The sequence below is a fragment of the Mus musculus genome, chromosome 18, assembly GCF_000001635.26.
Source record: "Mus musculus strain C57BL/6J chromosome 18, GRCm38.p6 C57BL/6J".
Taxonomy (NCBI): Eukaryota; Metazoa; Chordata; class Mammalia; order Rodentia; family Muridae; genus Mus; species Mus musculus.
In genome coordinates, this window is record NC_000084.6 from 80,515,832 (window position 1) to 80,531,815 (window position 15,984).

Below are 15,984 nucleotides of genomic sequence, written 5' to 3' on the forward strand. Positions count from 1 at the left end.
GTATTTCATTCCTGGAAACACCATGATTGATTAGCCAGTACCAAAGGTCCAAGCGAGTCATGCCATTATAAATTTCACCTCTCCTGTGCTGACCATTACTGGGTATGTTATTATAAACATTCTTTTGTCTACGCTGTCCATTATAATAACTAGGATCACCTTGTCTCCGGCGATTCAATGCTGCCACCTGGCCCTTGTTACCTCGGGATCCAACTAAACCCAGTGAATTTAATTCATCTAATTGAGCAGAAGCATCTCCAATGCTAAGATCTGGCACAAGGAAAAGGGAAAGAACAAAACCCTTCAAATGTGCTGGTGCCCCTCTCACCAATTTGCGTCTTATAGAGCTGGTGAAAGGCATATCTTCTGGACCTTCCCATTGTGGACAATTATGCTTTACACAATATATCCACTCTAGCATTGCAATTTCCCTAAGTCTTAAAATCCCTTCATCAACACTAAGCCACGGAATATCAGGCATCTCCAAGTCATTTCCAGTAGGCCATCTTTTGATAAACACCTCAGCCAACCATTCAAACAAACTTTTGACACCTTTTTTAACTATGCGAGCTTCCGTATTAAACCTAGAATCTCTACTCAGAGGACCCATGTCAATAAACTCAGCCTGCTCTAGTTTTATGTTCCTTCCACCCTTATCCCACACCCTTAAAATCCATTCCCACACATATTCACCAGGTTTCTGCTTGAATGAATTAGCAAACTCATTAAGCTCCTTAGTAGTGTAGCGAATTTCCTCATGGACTATACTTTCTACCTCCCCTCTAGGAGCCTGTTTTGCTTTGAGTCTGGTTACAGGTCTAGAAGAAACTATTGGTGGGCCGTGAGCAGACTCTGCAAAATTAATTTCCTCATGTGGGGAAGGCATTATTTCAAGAGGTGGGGCTGAGGGTACTACTTCCTCAGGTGGGGCAAACCCTTGAGAATCTGAGGATTCAAAATTCTCAGCTTCAACATGGTCTTCCCACACATCCCCATCCCATGTTGTAGGATCCCATTCTTTGCCAATTAGAGCCCTTACTTTAACTGTCGACACACTCTGAGGCTGAGACTTGAATTTTCGCTGTAGTTCAGCCAACCTTACAATGAGAGTTTCTGTTTGATTTTCTGCAACTTGAGCTCTATTGCTACAAGAGAGAAGATTCTCCTCAAGGACACACTTAGCAACTTTTAGATCGTTTACTTGTGTCTGGAGCCTTTCGATTTTATCACACAACTCCTTCCTTTCATTCATCATTTTTTCCACAGATACTAAGAGCAGCCAGCCAGTAAAATCATTTTTCGATTTTTTCCCCATCTTGTAGAAAGCTTTGTGCACTGAATCACCTAATTCATTAAGAAAATCAAGGGCATTAGCTTCTTTAAGTTCGGAATATAGTTTCAACCATGGGTCTTCAAAATTCTCTGAGCTCCCAGGAGGGAGAGAATCTGGAGAGGTTTCAATAGTTGAAAGTGCTGGTGGATCAACAAGCCAATTCCAGAATTTTAAAAGATTCATCCTTGTACTTCTGTTACTCTAGAACCACTCCTGGTACCAACTTCTGTATTAGTCAGGGTTCTCTAGAGTCACAGAACTTATGGATAGTCTCTAGATAATAAAGGAATTTATTGATGACTTACAGTCGGCAGCTCAATTCCCAACAATCGTTCAGTCACAGCTGTGAATGGAAGTCCAAGGATCTAGCAGTTACTCAGTCTCACGCAGCAAGCAGGCGAAGGAGCAGGAGCAAGAGCTAGACTCCCTTCTTCCAATGTCCTTATATTGTCTCCAGCAAAAGGTGTAGCCCAGATTAAAGGTGTGTTCCACCACACCTTTAATCCCAGATGAAAGGCATAGCCCAGATTAAAGGTGTGTTCCTTAACTCGGAGATTCAATCTTCTGGAATCCATAGCCACTATGGCTCAAGATCTTCAAACCAAGATCCAGATAAGGATCTCCAAGCCTCCAGATAAGGGTCACTGGTGAGCCTTCCAATTCCGGATTGTAGTTCATTCCAAATATTGTCAAGTTGACAACCAGGAATAGCCACTACACCCACGATATAAGATACAATTTCCTAAACACATGAAACTCAAGAAAAATGAAGACTGAAGTGTGGACACTATGCCCCTCCTTAGAAGTGGGAACAAAACACCCATGGAAGGAGTTACAGAAACAAAGTTTGGAGCCGAGATGAAAGGATGGACCATGTAGAGACTGCCATATCCAGGGATCCACCCCATAATCAGCATCCAAACGCTGACACCATTGCATATACTAGCAAGATTTTATCGAAAGGACCCAGATGTAGCTGTCTCTTGTGAGACTATGCCGGGGCCTAGCAAACACAGAAGTGGATGCTCACAGTCAGCTAATGGATGGATCACAGGGCTCCCAATGGAGGAGCTAGAGAAAGTACCCAAGGAGCTAAAGGGATCTTCAACCCTATAGGTGGAACAACATTATGAACTAACCAGTACCCCTGAGCTCTTGACTCTAGCTGCATATGTATCAAAAGATGGCCTAGTCGGCCATCACTGGAAAGAGAGGCCCATTGGACACGCAGACTTTGTGTGCCCCGGTACAGGGGAACGCTAGGGCCAAAGGGGGGGAGTGGGTGGGTAGGGGAGTGGGGGTGGGTGGGTAAGGGGGACTTTTGGTATAGCATTGGAAATGTAAATGAGCTAAATACCTAATAAAAAATGGAAAAAAAAAAAAAAAAAAAAAAAAAAAAAAAAAGAAGGAGGCGCTCGCAGAGCTCACAAAATCCACTTGGTGCATTTTCTAAACCAAGTCGGGGGCTGAGCGGGACTTGAAACCAAGGCTAAATTTCCACAAGTTAGGCAGCACCTCCCATTGCTATATGTTATATGCTATGTGATAAATGTAGCTATGTGAGAAAACAACGGAGACAACCACCGTTTCCACAAAGGCAACTGGCATCAGAAACAACTTGTAGCTGTCTGTACTGGGCACCGCCAGTGCCTTCGATGCTCTAGGGACACACCTTATCTTGGGCCCACACCCTCTGCTGGGACAGGCCCTCATAAGGGCCATGGTGGGTGTTGTGACTAGTTTTTATTATGGAACATTCGGCAAGCTGCAGCCTAGATTCTCATTCTTTAGGACATTCTCCCAGAGTCTCTACGCTGTTTTGTTTTTTTAGCATTTGGGGTCTCTAATCATTGGCCACAAAGCCAAGTGCTGTGTTCTCAGCTACTTCAGAGGCTGAGATAGGAGCGTTTTAAGTTCAAGACCAGCTTGAGCAGTACAGAGAGACTCTTAATAAAAAAACGAATAAAAATAAACCAACCACTGATGCTAATGATCCCCAAGGTACAAAGCCCTCCAGTCTTGTTGTATATGTCCTGACAGCTTTATCTCTCTAAGGATCCCCCTCCCTGTCACTCCTTGACTCCCCATGCCTCAAATTCCAACACTCCATCCCCAGAGCCTTGACTCATGGACACACCTCACAGTTTGGCTTCCAGTATGTCAGCTTTATAATGCACCTACCTCATGTCTATGATGCAGCATCTTGGGCTCTCTGGGTGTGGCCCAGGCCTCTTTTACCATGGTTTTCTCCTAGAGTTGTGGCCATGTGGACTGTCCTACCCTACGGCAAGCCAGATAGATGGTTTGGATATTCCCTACAAAACATGTCCTTACACAGCCATAGCACTGGATTTGAAATTCTTTGTTGTTTTGCTGACATAACAGATGGTAAGCATTATCTTGGGTTTTTGGTGCAATCAATCCTAGCTCCCGTTATTAGGTGGATGTGTCTGGGATGTGAGATCATACCGTCTGCTAGCTTCCTGGGATGACCTGAAGATGTCAGAAGCCATTGTGAGTCCCTGGATACCTTCAGGTTTCTATCTTTCTAATGAGGTGTAGGACTAAGAAGACTGTGTGTGTGGTCTTTGTTTGCTGTGGGCCCTAGGAGGAATCTTTCAGTTCCATGAGATTTCTCTTCACTTCTTGGTTCGTGGTGTCCTTTTCCATCTCTGGCCTTTCCTGGGATGAGCATCTGGACCATCTCTGGCCCCTCCTGTGTGACTTCTCTCCTATTGCTCTTTTACCTGTACTTTCTCCACGTGCCAGCTCTTGTGACTTTCCCGGGTCACCAGGGGCTTCTTGTGTTTGTTTTGTGTGTTCTGAAGTGTTTTCTCCCTATGTCATGGCCATGGTGCATATCTGGTGCCAACAAGGCTAAGGCTTCTTTCCACACATCTGCTTCATTCAGTCACCTCAAGCTCATGCTTTCCACATATGGTTGTATTTGTGTTTCCTCTGTTCAGGTATTGTCTGCATTTCAGGACTCCGTTTAGACTGGCCAGCTTCCTTGACAAACTTGTATCTGCTTGAATGCCTATCCTAGCTTCTGGATAGACAGACAAGAGACTGGGACTGTTGTCTGTGCTTAGGCTACTCCAACTTGGCTGGACTGCCTGTTGGCAGTCTTAGAGGTTGTATCATGGTGCTTGTAGAGACACAAGCCTCTTAGAGGCACAGATTGCAGGCTACGGGACTGGGGAGCAGCCTAGTCACCGGATAGTCATGACCATCTTCTCAGTTTGAATGCATCTCACCCCGTCAAGGGCTTCAGGGATCTGGGTTTCTGGGTTCATAGTGAGGCATCACCTGATTCTCCTCTGCCTCTCGGTTACTTTCTCAGCTCTGGGGACATGAACTTTCTGGGTTTCCTCTTACTCCTTAGTTTTAGGAGAAAACAAAATATATTTCTCTCTCTCTCTCTCTCTCTCTCTCTCTCTCTCTCTCTCTGCCTTTCTTCTCTCTGTTATTTTTATACATATGTCAGTTTCAACATTAAAAAATACCATATCAGGGCTTGCAAGATATCACAGTGTATAAAAATCACTTGCTGACAAACCAGACGACCTGAATTCAATCCCAGGAGCGACACGGTGGAAGAAGAGAACCACCTCCTGAAAATGGCCTTTGGGACCCTCCCATGCCACACCCAACCTCTCCACCCAGCCCGATATATCCCACACTCTAGACTTGGACAAGACTTACATCTTCCATCCCAGCATGACCCTCATCTCACCAGACTTCATTCTACTGAAGCCATTTCCAAAGTCTTGGCCCAACCTGTCCACACATACTCTCTTCACCTCAACCTGCTTTGTCCATATCAGGCACAGAACTAACAAAATAAATCTACATGCCAAGATCACATCACACAAATACAAACGATATGTAAATAAAGTGTGATCACATGCACACCCATGTGCATACAGAATATATAAATAAAGAGGTGAGAACATATATTTTATTAATTCTTTGAGAATTTCATCCGTGTTTACAGTTTCTTTTTATCTCATTTATCCTCCACTCCTTCCCTAACCATTCTCGAGTTTACTCCCATCCTCTCCCAACTTCATATCCTTTTTAAAAAAATGATCAGTCAGGGTGAAATTTGTCCTGTCCATTTACTAAAGGACATAGGACCCCTGGCTGGACCATGGTTAACCTACCTGGGGCTACATCCTTGGAGAAAACTGGCTCTCTCTACCCCAGAACCCATGTACTGTCGATAGCTTCTCAGTTAGAGGTAGGGGCTCACGGGTCCTGTCCCGCTCCACGCTGGAATGCTGGCTGGCTTGGTCTTGCGCAGGTCTTATGCTGACAACCACAGCTGAGGTGATTGGTGACTGCAGCGGTCCTGTTGAGCACAGAAGTCACAGTTTTGCTCTGTTCTGATTCAACCTCTGACTCTTACAGTCTTCCCATCTGGTCCATCCATGATGACCTCTGAGTGTTGGGAGGGGAGGTGTGGCACAGATATCCCATGTGGCACAGATATCCCATGTGGTGCAGATATCCCATGTAGTGGAGAACTTCTCAGACACTTGCTTCTGCATCAGTTGTGAGTTTTTGCATCTAATACCGATTCTAGAACTTTAGTCAACCTAGGACTAGATATTTAATCAAAATCAGTTTGCTCTGCTCTGTGCCATCTTCTACAAGGTGATAGGCCTTTTCGTTTTGCCCATGCATTTCTTCCTTGGTTCCCTCCAGCTCCTGGGTCTGAAAACCCACCAAGGCTACTGTCGGAGAAGCCTCTCTTCTCCAGCCCTTGCCTACATCCTCGCTCAGCTATACTCACTTTACCCTGGGTGTCAGGCCATCTGCCAGCCTCCATTCGTGGTGATAAACTTATACCAGGCTGGCTGTAGTTCGGCTTTCCACAGCAGGTGGTCAGTTAACACTTGTTAAATGAACTCACTGTGAAGAACTTTAGGCATGAAGGGTAAGCTAAGGACAGTTTCGCTCAGGAGCTTCAGGGTAGCATCCACAGATATTAATGTCCACAGAGATGTTCCTCAGGTGCGGAAACCCTTGGTTAGATTCAGATCAGAACACTGAGCCTTGAAAGGATCCTTATCTTTGGAGCCAAAAGTAGGCCTTTGGGCTCTGAGGGTGTGTGTGGCTCATGGCCAGAGGGATCCATGTCAGAATGTTAAAAACATGCTGGGGAAGCGGCAGAGCTCTGCTAGACTCAGGCTTTCTGCGTCTTCATCCACTTCAAGAACAGCTTGGTAGCAGCCTGTGTCTCTCAGGTGGCCAGTCTCCCTCAATGGCACTGAGAAGGAAACTGCACCTGGTCCTCTTACTTATCTGACCTGGCAGCTGTTCTCAAGGTCTGAGGCTCTCCTGTGGTAACAGTCCTTGGACACACATGTCCTGTGCCAGGTGGCCCTGATGTTCATTAGGAGGTTCAGTTGTCTGTGCTACTGAAGTGTCACCCTTTTGGTGGTCCCACAGGTGCCGTGTGAGCTTCTAGTGCTGGCTCCCGGTGTCACTAGTCTTTCACTTGTACCCGAGTCTCTTGAACTGCTCTCTAAGAGTCCCCTCCACCTTCTGTGAGCTGGCCCTCCTTCTCCCGTGGATGGCATAACCTCACAGAGACTCCACTGGCCCACTCTGCTGTCATGAACCAGGCAGGAGAGAGATGTGAAGAAAGCCTGTGATTTAGGGTTCCATTGGGAAGAGTGACACCTGCTTATTTGGACGTGACAAATGAGCGCCCCCTCTGCATGGTCACTGCGCTCACCACCTTGCAAATCGAGCATCTCTTAGTTCCCTCTGTTGCCTCCACACAACCAGCCAAGCAAGCAGCCACTGCAACTGGCAGACAGTTTCCATACGAGCAGGCTTGGGGACCTCAGAGACAGCCAGCTGCCACCTGCCTGTTAGGGTCTCTAAACACAGGGCTTCTTTCAACCATGGACCCGGAAGTGGGAGGAAAGCTCTAGACTCCCTGACAGCTGTGGCCAGGGGGTGTGGTAGGTTATACTTAGCTCTTAGATGGCAGCTCCCAACACAGGGTATGTGGCATGGACACTACTGGGAATCTGCAGTAGCTGCCTCTGCTGCAGCTGTGGGGAGAGGTATCAGGGGACTGACTCAGTCCCCGAGGCTGCACTGCATCTCTGTGACCTCCTGTGAGCAGGGGCGCAGACAAAAAAAGCCACTGCTTCTGAAGTCTGTGGCAGTATCTGTCCCCAGACCCGTACAAAGGACCAGGGAGCCTGAAATGACTACCTTGTGGTGGGATTGACCAGGGTGAATGTCAACTTGCTAATTGATTTCAACCTGGACGAACTCCAGAAAGGATGAGAGAGAGGGTCACATCGGGTGGAATACACGAAGCAAACAAAACCCAATACATGATAAACAGAAGAAACAGGGCAAAAAAACGAGGCTCAAACCCAGAGGAAATGCAGAACAGGAGAGCATACTGCAGTGTGGGTGTCCATGGGTGAAGCAGACTATTGGTTTGAAACCTGAGAGATGAGGGAGCCGTCCAGCCATGGTATGTTTGGAAGAGGGCTCTGCTCCATTCCTAGGGTAATGACTGTATGGGACTCCAGGCATTGAAGGTTCGTCCCTAAAGCGCTGGCAGACGTATGTGGGCCACCTGCCCAGTTGAAGAAGGAGTGGATCTGCGGTTCCTGCATGCCATTTCTCTGGCTGCAGGTTTCCGAGAACTCACCGTGCTGGCTGGCACACAAGTTTATTAGGGCAGGTGGCAAGACTCTTTAGGGAAGCCTAGTGGTTACCGAAAGATTTAGCATGGACTCTTCCCTGTCTTCTGCGCTGTGGCTGCTGCAGAGATCTGCCTGAAGACAGTGACAGTTACCTCTAAAATCGGATAGGCTACAGAGATACGCTAAGAACAGTGGAGATGCAATGGAACCACGTGACCACATTGGGAATGGGCCTCCAAATGCCCATCGGCCTTTGGAGATCCAGAACTGAGCTGGTTCAGGAAGCCCCGTTAACTCCCGAATCGTAGCCTCTCGGCATGTGTGTAATCTCCTGAGCTTCTAAACAAACTTTCGAATGGGCCCCCGCATCGCTTGCTGGGGAACTCCGCCCACCCCAACACACACCGTGTTTGCACATGTGTGAGTGGACGCACATTGTGTGGAGGCCGGAGGTCGACATCACATGTCTTCACTGTCTCTCCACCTTGAGACAAGGTCTTTCACTGAACCCGGTTCCGTTAGACTGGCTGGCCAGCAAGCCCTAAGGATACTCTGGTCTCTGCTTCCTCACTGATGGGATTATGGTCATAGTCTCCTTTGCTCAGCTACTCAGGTGGGGATCTGAATTCAGAGCCTCCTGCGAGTGCATCGATCACTTTACTGATGGGGCATGCCTTCAGCCTTAGAATCGTTACTTGAGTAACATCCTACTTGCTATAGATGTTTGATTTGGGGCTTACAGACTCTCTCCCTCCTGATATTATCTTGTTTTTCCTGCTATTTGTTGAAGAATAAATTGCACCCCACCCCCAGTTCCAATGGGAAGGAAGAGCCCACTGCAGTGTTAATCACTGTCTCCGAGTCCTGGGCAGTGAGGGCTCACGCAGTGACTCAGGAGATTATTCGTCAGCAGACTGGCTGCCCCCGTCACCACCAGGAGGGCTCCTCGTTAGACACGGGCTGTCCATCCCTGCACCTGCCTTGGTTCCCACAAGAACACCAAGAGGAAGCTTCTGTTCTCTCTCTGAAAGGGGAAGCACGGATGGACCCTGGGTGTTTTTAGAGAATCGATTGTTTCTGCTTTCCCAGAAATAGCTCTCTGCGGGCGAGACAGTCAGCGTTGCTCAGGGACACTCACAACAGGAAAGTTCCACTGCTCAGCTCTCAGAACAGGCCAAGGGTCTCAGCTCCCTCACATGCAGGAATAAGTCACTGCCTGCCTCCCGTGTTAGAGATGAACAGAGAACGATGCTCGTACCGCTGTACAAACATTCCTGTGGCAGAGAAGTAAGCTATGAGAGGACCCAGTGTTTTAAAACTGTATTTCTGGTGAAGGCTCTGTAGCCCTGAAGGTAGTCAGCCTCATCCACAGAAAACTGAAAATGGTAGCCTGTGGAAGCCATAGAGAGCCACCAGGAAGATTCTATAAACACGGAAACCTATATCACAGGCACGGCTGGCATCCCTCGAGGTACCATTTAGTGCTCTATTAGCCCTAGGTGAGGTTTTCAAGACTACACGAAACGGAACTGTAATTTCAACATGTACCTAGCAAGGGCTGTTGCTAACTCTAACTTATATAGAGACTCACCTAATAATTGGTCTGACTAAGCACACAGATTCATGGGGGTCAGGATTCAGGGGCGGTTTGACCCCGTGGCAACCACTTGCTCTTGTTTTGAATCTTGTATTCTCCCCCATCCTGAGACTGGTTCTACCAACCAGCCACATGTGGTTCTACCAGCCACATGTGGTTCTACCAGCCACATGTGGTTCTACCAACCAGCCACATGTGGTTCTACCAACCAGCCACATGTGGTTCTACCAACCAGCCACATGTGGTTCTACCAACCAGCCACATGTGGTTCTACCAACCAGCCACATGTGGTTCTACCAGCCACATGTGGTTCTACCAGCCACATGTGGTTCTACCAGCCACATGTGGTTCTACCAGCCACATGTGGTTCTACCAGCCACATGTGGTTCTACCAGCCACATGTGGTTCTACCAGCCACATATGGTTCTACCAGCCACTAACATGTGGTTTCTGACAGCAAGAGTCATGAGCATGAAGGTACTGTACCAGAGGCCAGAGCTGAGGGGTGGCCTTGCTGGACTAACTGGTGACAGGTGTTCATCAAGATGGCCATCGGAGGCAAGCAGATGCCATGCTGCTGGGTAGTACCTTAGGCGTCAGGGCTGGGGTCAGCTACCGCCTAACACCAAGGCTACAGTGAAGAGAAAACTGGGTGTTTGTGGGGAAAAGGGAAAGGGCTGCCAAGGTTGGTGGGCTGGTACAACCAGTCTTACATGTTGCATGGACAAACAAGACTTAGGAAGTATCTTCTATGAAAAAATGTCATACACGCAGAAAGATGGAGATGATCTTTTAGTATGTCCATGCTGAACACTCGTGCTGACTAGCAGGATCTTGTCGTCAGCGTTTCTGTTTCCATACATCGGCCCCTCCGATCCCTGTACCCTGTATCTATATCTGTCCTTTGATTTCCAGGTCAGGTTCCCATCATGGAAGTCTATAGGTGTTTTAATCTTTTAAAATAAAGGCACACACACAGTGAGGTGCATGCGTCCTAAGAATGCCATTCAACAGGTTCCGCGTGTGTGTGTGTGTGTGTGTGTGTGTGTGTGTGTGTGTGTGTATGTGTGTGTGTGTGTCACATTACTCCAGGGGCCCCATCTCTACCTCCCTGGATACCCTGGGGTTTTCTTCTCTTCATCACCACATGTGGTGAACTTCACTGGAGGGAATCACTAGCGCACCAACTCTGCCCCAGCCTCCCTCACAGCACAGCTTCCCTGAGGTTCTCCGCGTCTTTGTGAATTACAAGTTAGTCTTTGTGACCTAGCAGGTGTGCAGAAAGTCAAGTGCAGTCCCAGCTCTGTGTCCAGAAGCCTGCATTTACAATGTGAGGGCCAGCCACTCTCCCAACTCAACTCTTATTCAAAGGCTAAGGAATCACAGGACGGCCCAGGCCCCTCAGAAGGTCATGGACAGGGAATCAAACTCAAGGGGGGTCAGGGAGAGAAAAAGACATTGTTCAGAAAGGTAAAAATGTTCAAACTCATATAATCTGTTAGGTCAAGACTTTTAAAGTGTATAGAAAATGTAGAGAAACACAGACTAAATAGGTAAGGGTTGCTGTATGAAATCAAAGTTATTATGCATGCATAGTGCCATGGTGAGTGTTTCTGAGTCATTTCATGTTTAGCCCATATGTAACTTTTTAAAACAGTCAGGATGGCAGGCGGCAGGCAAACGAGGTTGAATTCTTTGGAGGAACTTCTGAGTGCAACCGTTGCCTTTGGGTCTGTGATAGCACCAAGTGGCAGTGACCTTGCTCTAGCTGATTGATTTGAGCTCCAAGATAGCAGAACTTAGGCCCGTACCTGAAAGCCCAAGTTAATGAAGTTATATCCTCATGCCAGTTTTCTCGGGCTCACGGGGATGAGCCTGCAGATGTCTGAGGCCTTTCAGAGGGAGCCTATGGAATCTGAACCACGATTTTCCACCAGAAACTGGCTCAGTCCAGTTTAGACAGAAGGTATTGATCAGCAGCACATTATTTGCGAGCCTCAGCTGAAAACCCTGCCACATGGCTCTGCCTCATGGAGACAGTAGTTTAGTTCTGCATACCAAACCACGCTTGAGACTTAACACCCTTCACATGTACAGACATACTCAGGCAGACACCCCGAGACAAGGCCGCCAACCCCAGCACTACACATGTCCTTATGTGACATTTGCATACACAAGCATAGTTAACACAGTGTGTACACAAACACAGACGTGCACATATATGCATATATACATATATACATACATTTCACATGCCTGTTGACAATACACACAGAAACACATACTAACACACAATGCACACACACATGTAATCATAGGCATGCAAAAACGTATATACCTACTTTCACACACTCTCACTGAAGCACATACATCAGTCTGTACCATAAAACCACACTTTTTATCACACACACACACACACACACACACACACACACACACACATACACACACACACACACACACATACACACACACACACACACACACACACACACACACACACACACCCTAATCCCTAAGGTGGGCCTGGAACCAAGACTTGGGCAGATGATTCCATGGAGTGACTTAGCAATGCACTCCTGGTTTGCCTTACCTACCTCATGCCGTTTCTAGAGGCCAGCAAGATGGGGCTGCATCCTCTGGCTCCAGTGGACGTGACACCAGGACAGACCTTGGCAGCCTCTGAATTCCAGTCAACAGCTGCAGAAAACAAAAGGGAAAAGCAGATCAGGAACTTCAGCTTATCAGAGCTATCGATCAGTGCTTATCAGACAGGAGACCAAAGTCCAATACTTTTTCTGCCCCTGGGATGCCTGGCCTTCACTACCTATTGTTGGGAAGGACATGTAGATATACCATGCAGTTGGATGTTGCTGAGAGTGCCTGGAGAATACCACTCCTTCACATTCACAGCAAGGTGGCTCAGTCACCCAGAGACTTCCCTGTGAAGTTCTGACCAGCTCCAGACGCTCTGACAGCAGGACCCAGACCCAGGGCCTGACCACTGTGCGCTTCTATCAGGGGGCCCAGCCCAGACTCAGAATTGAGTTGACACATGGTGCAACACTGAAGATGCTGCTGCTGACAGTGATGACCTTGACGGCCACAACAGAGATGCCCATGATGACAACGGTGATAATGACGGTGATGAGGACAGAGCAGGATGATGCTGACTGACTATGATGATGTAAGTGATAATAACCACAATGCTGGCACTGATGCTGGTGTGTGTGTGTGTGTGTGTGTGTGTGTGTGTGTGTGTGTGTGTGAATGATACCTACAATGCTGGCAACATGCAGTTGTCTCTGCAGGCACATACCAAGGTCCAGTTATGTTTGATGATTAATATTAATTAAGAGGGGTTAGGATCACCATGGAAACAAACTTTTGAGAGTGTCTGCCGGGGAGGGGGTTCCTCTAGATTGGTTAGGTTAATCGAAGTTGGCAGACTCATCCTAAATTTGGACAATAAAACACACGGGCTGGCATTCCGGACTGAATAAAAAGCATGGCAGGGGCTGAGCACCAGCATCCTCTCTGCATCCCGACTGTGGATACAATGTATCGACAGTGTTATACATTTCTGCCTTTGTGACTCCCCTGCCATTGTGAATGTGCTCTCAGACTGTGGATGCAAGCAAACCCTTCCTTCTTTAAACTGGGTCTGTGAGTAACATAACTTACCACACCACGGAGAAGAGCAGCCAATCCAGAGTGTATTCACTTGTCCATCCCATTTGCCATTTCGAAGTCTAGAAACTATATGCCAGGTAACTCTTCTCTTAGGTAATCGGCAACATCAGCAGCCTGTCCTTTTATTCTGCAGGTCTGCTTGGTCTGGGTAGTTTTGTGTGCCCTGATAATGGAGATGCAGCAAATGCAGCCTCTGTCATGGCAGAGGCTAACTGCATCCTGGCTTTTGTTTTGTTTTGTTTTGTTCTGTTCTGTTTTGTTTTTACAGGTATTCTCCAGAATTGATGCTGATTTCCCATCAGAGCTTCAGAAGCCAGATGCAGACCTCAGGCCTGTTAGCATGATGGCTACATGGCCAACCCATGCCCTACCTCTCCTCAGGGGTCTGCACAAAGAAAGTAAGGTGAGGCTCCTCCGTGGGATCTCACTGATCTTGTTCGACAGCTCAGATGTCTGAAGCCATCCTGAGCCACCCTCTTCTGTGTCTGTAACGTCAGAGTCGACACTGAAGAGATCTGCTGAGCCACGTTTTGTTCAAACTTAGACAGGGAAGGACCTGGCATAGAGATTGCTGACTGCACTGAGGGGTCATGAAGGCCAGGAACCAATGTCGGAGGATCTGGAGAGAGTTCTATCTTCCTGTGTTGGCAGGAACAGGTTGGCAGAAGTATGTAAGAAGATGCTGACAAGGGCTGAGGGCTTGGTGGTCATCACATGAAGCAAGGACCAGAGAGTATGTGGGGTTGGGGGCGTAGACATAGCTTCATGTCTGCTTCTAGATACTCCAGAGCTCATGGGGCAGAGGCTAAACCAAGCTGATTTAGTAGAAACTGATCTGTGCTTAGCCTCTGTCCCCAGCAGGTCTCCATCTGTCTGGTGTCTAGATGTCTGTACTCATTAAAGCTGTTGAAAGCTCTCTAAGCACTGTCCTTACCGGGCAGGGTATGTCATGTTAGAGTGAAAACTGAGAAACAGATCGTGGGCTGACTAAGCCAGTTGAAAACCATTCTACCAAGAGTTAGTGTGAACACAGTTTTCCCAAGACACAGCCAGCACTAGCAGAGACAGCAGCAAGCAAGCAAGCATCTCTCATGCAGCCTAAGGGCCACTGTATTCTCTGCAGACTGTGGTTGGGGCATGGACGCACGTGTATCGTCCAACTGCACGGACTGACCTGAAGGAGCGGTATGAGCCTCGGCATTGTCTTCTTTGCTATCACATGGGCACTAACGAGGGCAGCTTCCTCGGGGCTTAGCTGCCTGCGGACTCAGAAGCCACAGGGAACCACTGTGCTGTCTGTATTGGTTAACCCTACCCGGCCTGACTCATGTACCCTAAGGAACCTCATCCAAGTGTGGATGCGACACAGTGGCCCCTTTGTTGGAGTTTCCAGACAGTGATGCATTTCTTTATGAAGTGTCAGTCACATTAGGAGTCACCTCCAACTTCCTCGGGAAGTAGTGAGCTTTTGGGAAGCAAACAGTCGCAGATACAGATACACATTTTCCAAACCTTCATGTTTTACTTGAAAGCTCTTGTCTAATTTTTTTAATTAAAAAATATATTTTGCTGTCAGATAGTATACAGATATAAGATCATTGTGATCATTTTTACTCCTCTCTCTCATCTCTCATCTCTCTCTCTCTTTCTCATTTCTCCCCCAGTCTTCACAGAACCCTTTTTTCCTAGCAAATCTACTTGCTAGATTTATGTATGTATGTATGTATGTATGTATGTATGTATGTATGTACCGCTGCTGTGTGTTCCTGATTGCAGCAGCCATGTCCTGTCTGGAGGGCAGTGCTTTGCAGCGTGCGTCTTGGTCAGCCAGCTTCCACAGGCTGTCTGTCCCTCCTATGTTACATTCCCTGGGCCATGGAGGTATGTTACAGGTGTCCTGCTTAGGGCTAAGGATTCACAGTTACTTCTAAGCACTTTGACCAGTTATGAGTCTCTGCCTTAGCTGCTGCTCTCTGTACCATGGAGCATCTCTGTCAAGGCTGAGAGCAGTGCTAGTCTACGGATGCTCCAGGCTTGGTACAGATGGTTGCTATAGTTCACCTGTTATCACTGAGGACACCGAAGACACATGCCCAGGATGTGCATCTGCATGGCCAGTGCGATGCTTGTTGAACTGGACCACAGCATGCCAGACTCAAGTGTGACCACTTGGCTACATCCTAGTCATCGCATCTCTGGCCCTCTCAGCCATTTTGTTCATCGGAAGAGGCAGATCTTCTTTGGTAGCCCGTTAGAGTTGCCAGGAGAGATCCTAGATGCAAACTTGCATGATCACCATCCTTGAATCGTGGTCCATCAGCATTGCCAGCTTTCCCAGTCAGTGTCACCGAGTAAGGGAGTAGGGAAAACACCATGACGTCAGGTGTCACGGACAGCGCCGGTCTCCATGGCTCTACTCTGTGAAATCACTCTTGACTGTAATCTGGGCCCTGTCTCCAGACCAGGAGAGGGCCTGGGTAACACTTAGGGAGACCTCATGGACATGCAAAGGTACAGCTCACGCTTGCTTATTTGTAGCACAGTTATTGGACAGCATACTCATCAGAAAACAAGCTGGGTCCCAGCCCATACCTTTGTCTGTGGCTTGCTGAATATGTCTATCAAGGCGATGGCATCACTCAAATAGTTCTGACTATACAGAGCATTAGTTCTCCCAG

At 47.7% G+C, this 15,984-nt stretch overlaps 2 long non-coding RNA genes across 7 annotated transcripts in view; one reads left to right on the plus strand and one right to left on the minus strand.

Annotated features, from left to right (window-relative positions):
- Window positions 1–12,323, minus strand: part of Gm30020 — a 28,030-nt gene extending 15,707 nt beyond the window's left edge. Inside the window, exons 1-2 of one of the 6 annotated variants that reach the window (XR_877602.3) lie at window positions 12,211–12,323; window positions 5,500–5,687 (exon numbers count right to left, since the gene is read on the minus strand). This is a non-coding gene — a long non-coding RNA (predicted gene, 30020). Of the gene's footprint in view, window positions 1–5,499; window positions 5,688–12,206 lie in introns of all 6 variants that reach the window. The other 5 variants (XR_877604.3, XR_001782538.2, XR_001782537.2 and 2 more) reach the window with 5 other exon arrangements.
- Window positions 12,324–12,329: 6 nt separating this feature from the next.
- On the plus strand, window positions 12,330–14,896 carry Gm41788. Its single transcript, XR_877605.3, has 2 exons — window positions 12,330–12,800; window positions 13,575–14,896. It is a non-coding gene; the product is annotated as a predicted gene, 41788 (long non-coding RNA).
- The last annotated feature ends 1,088 nt before the right edge of the window (window positions 14,897–15,984 follow it).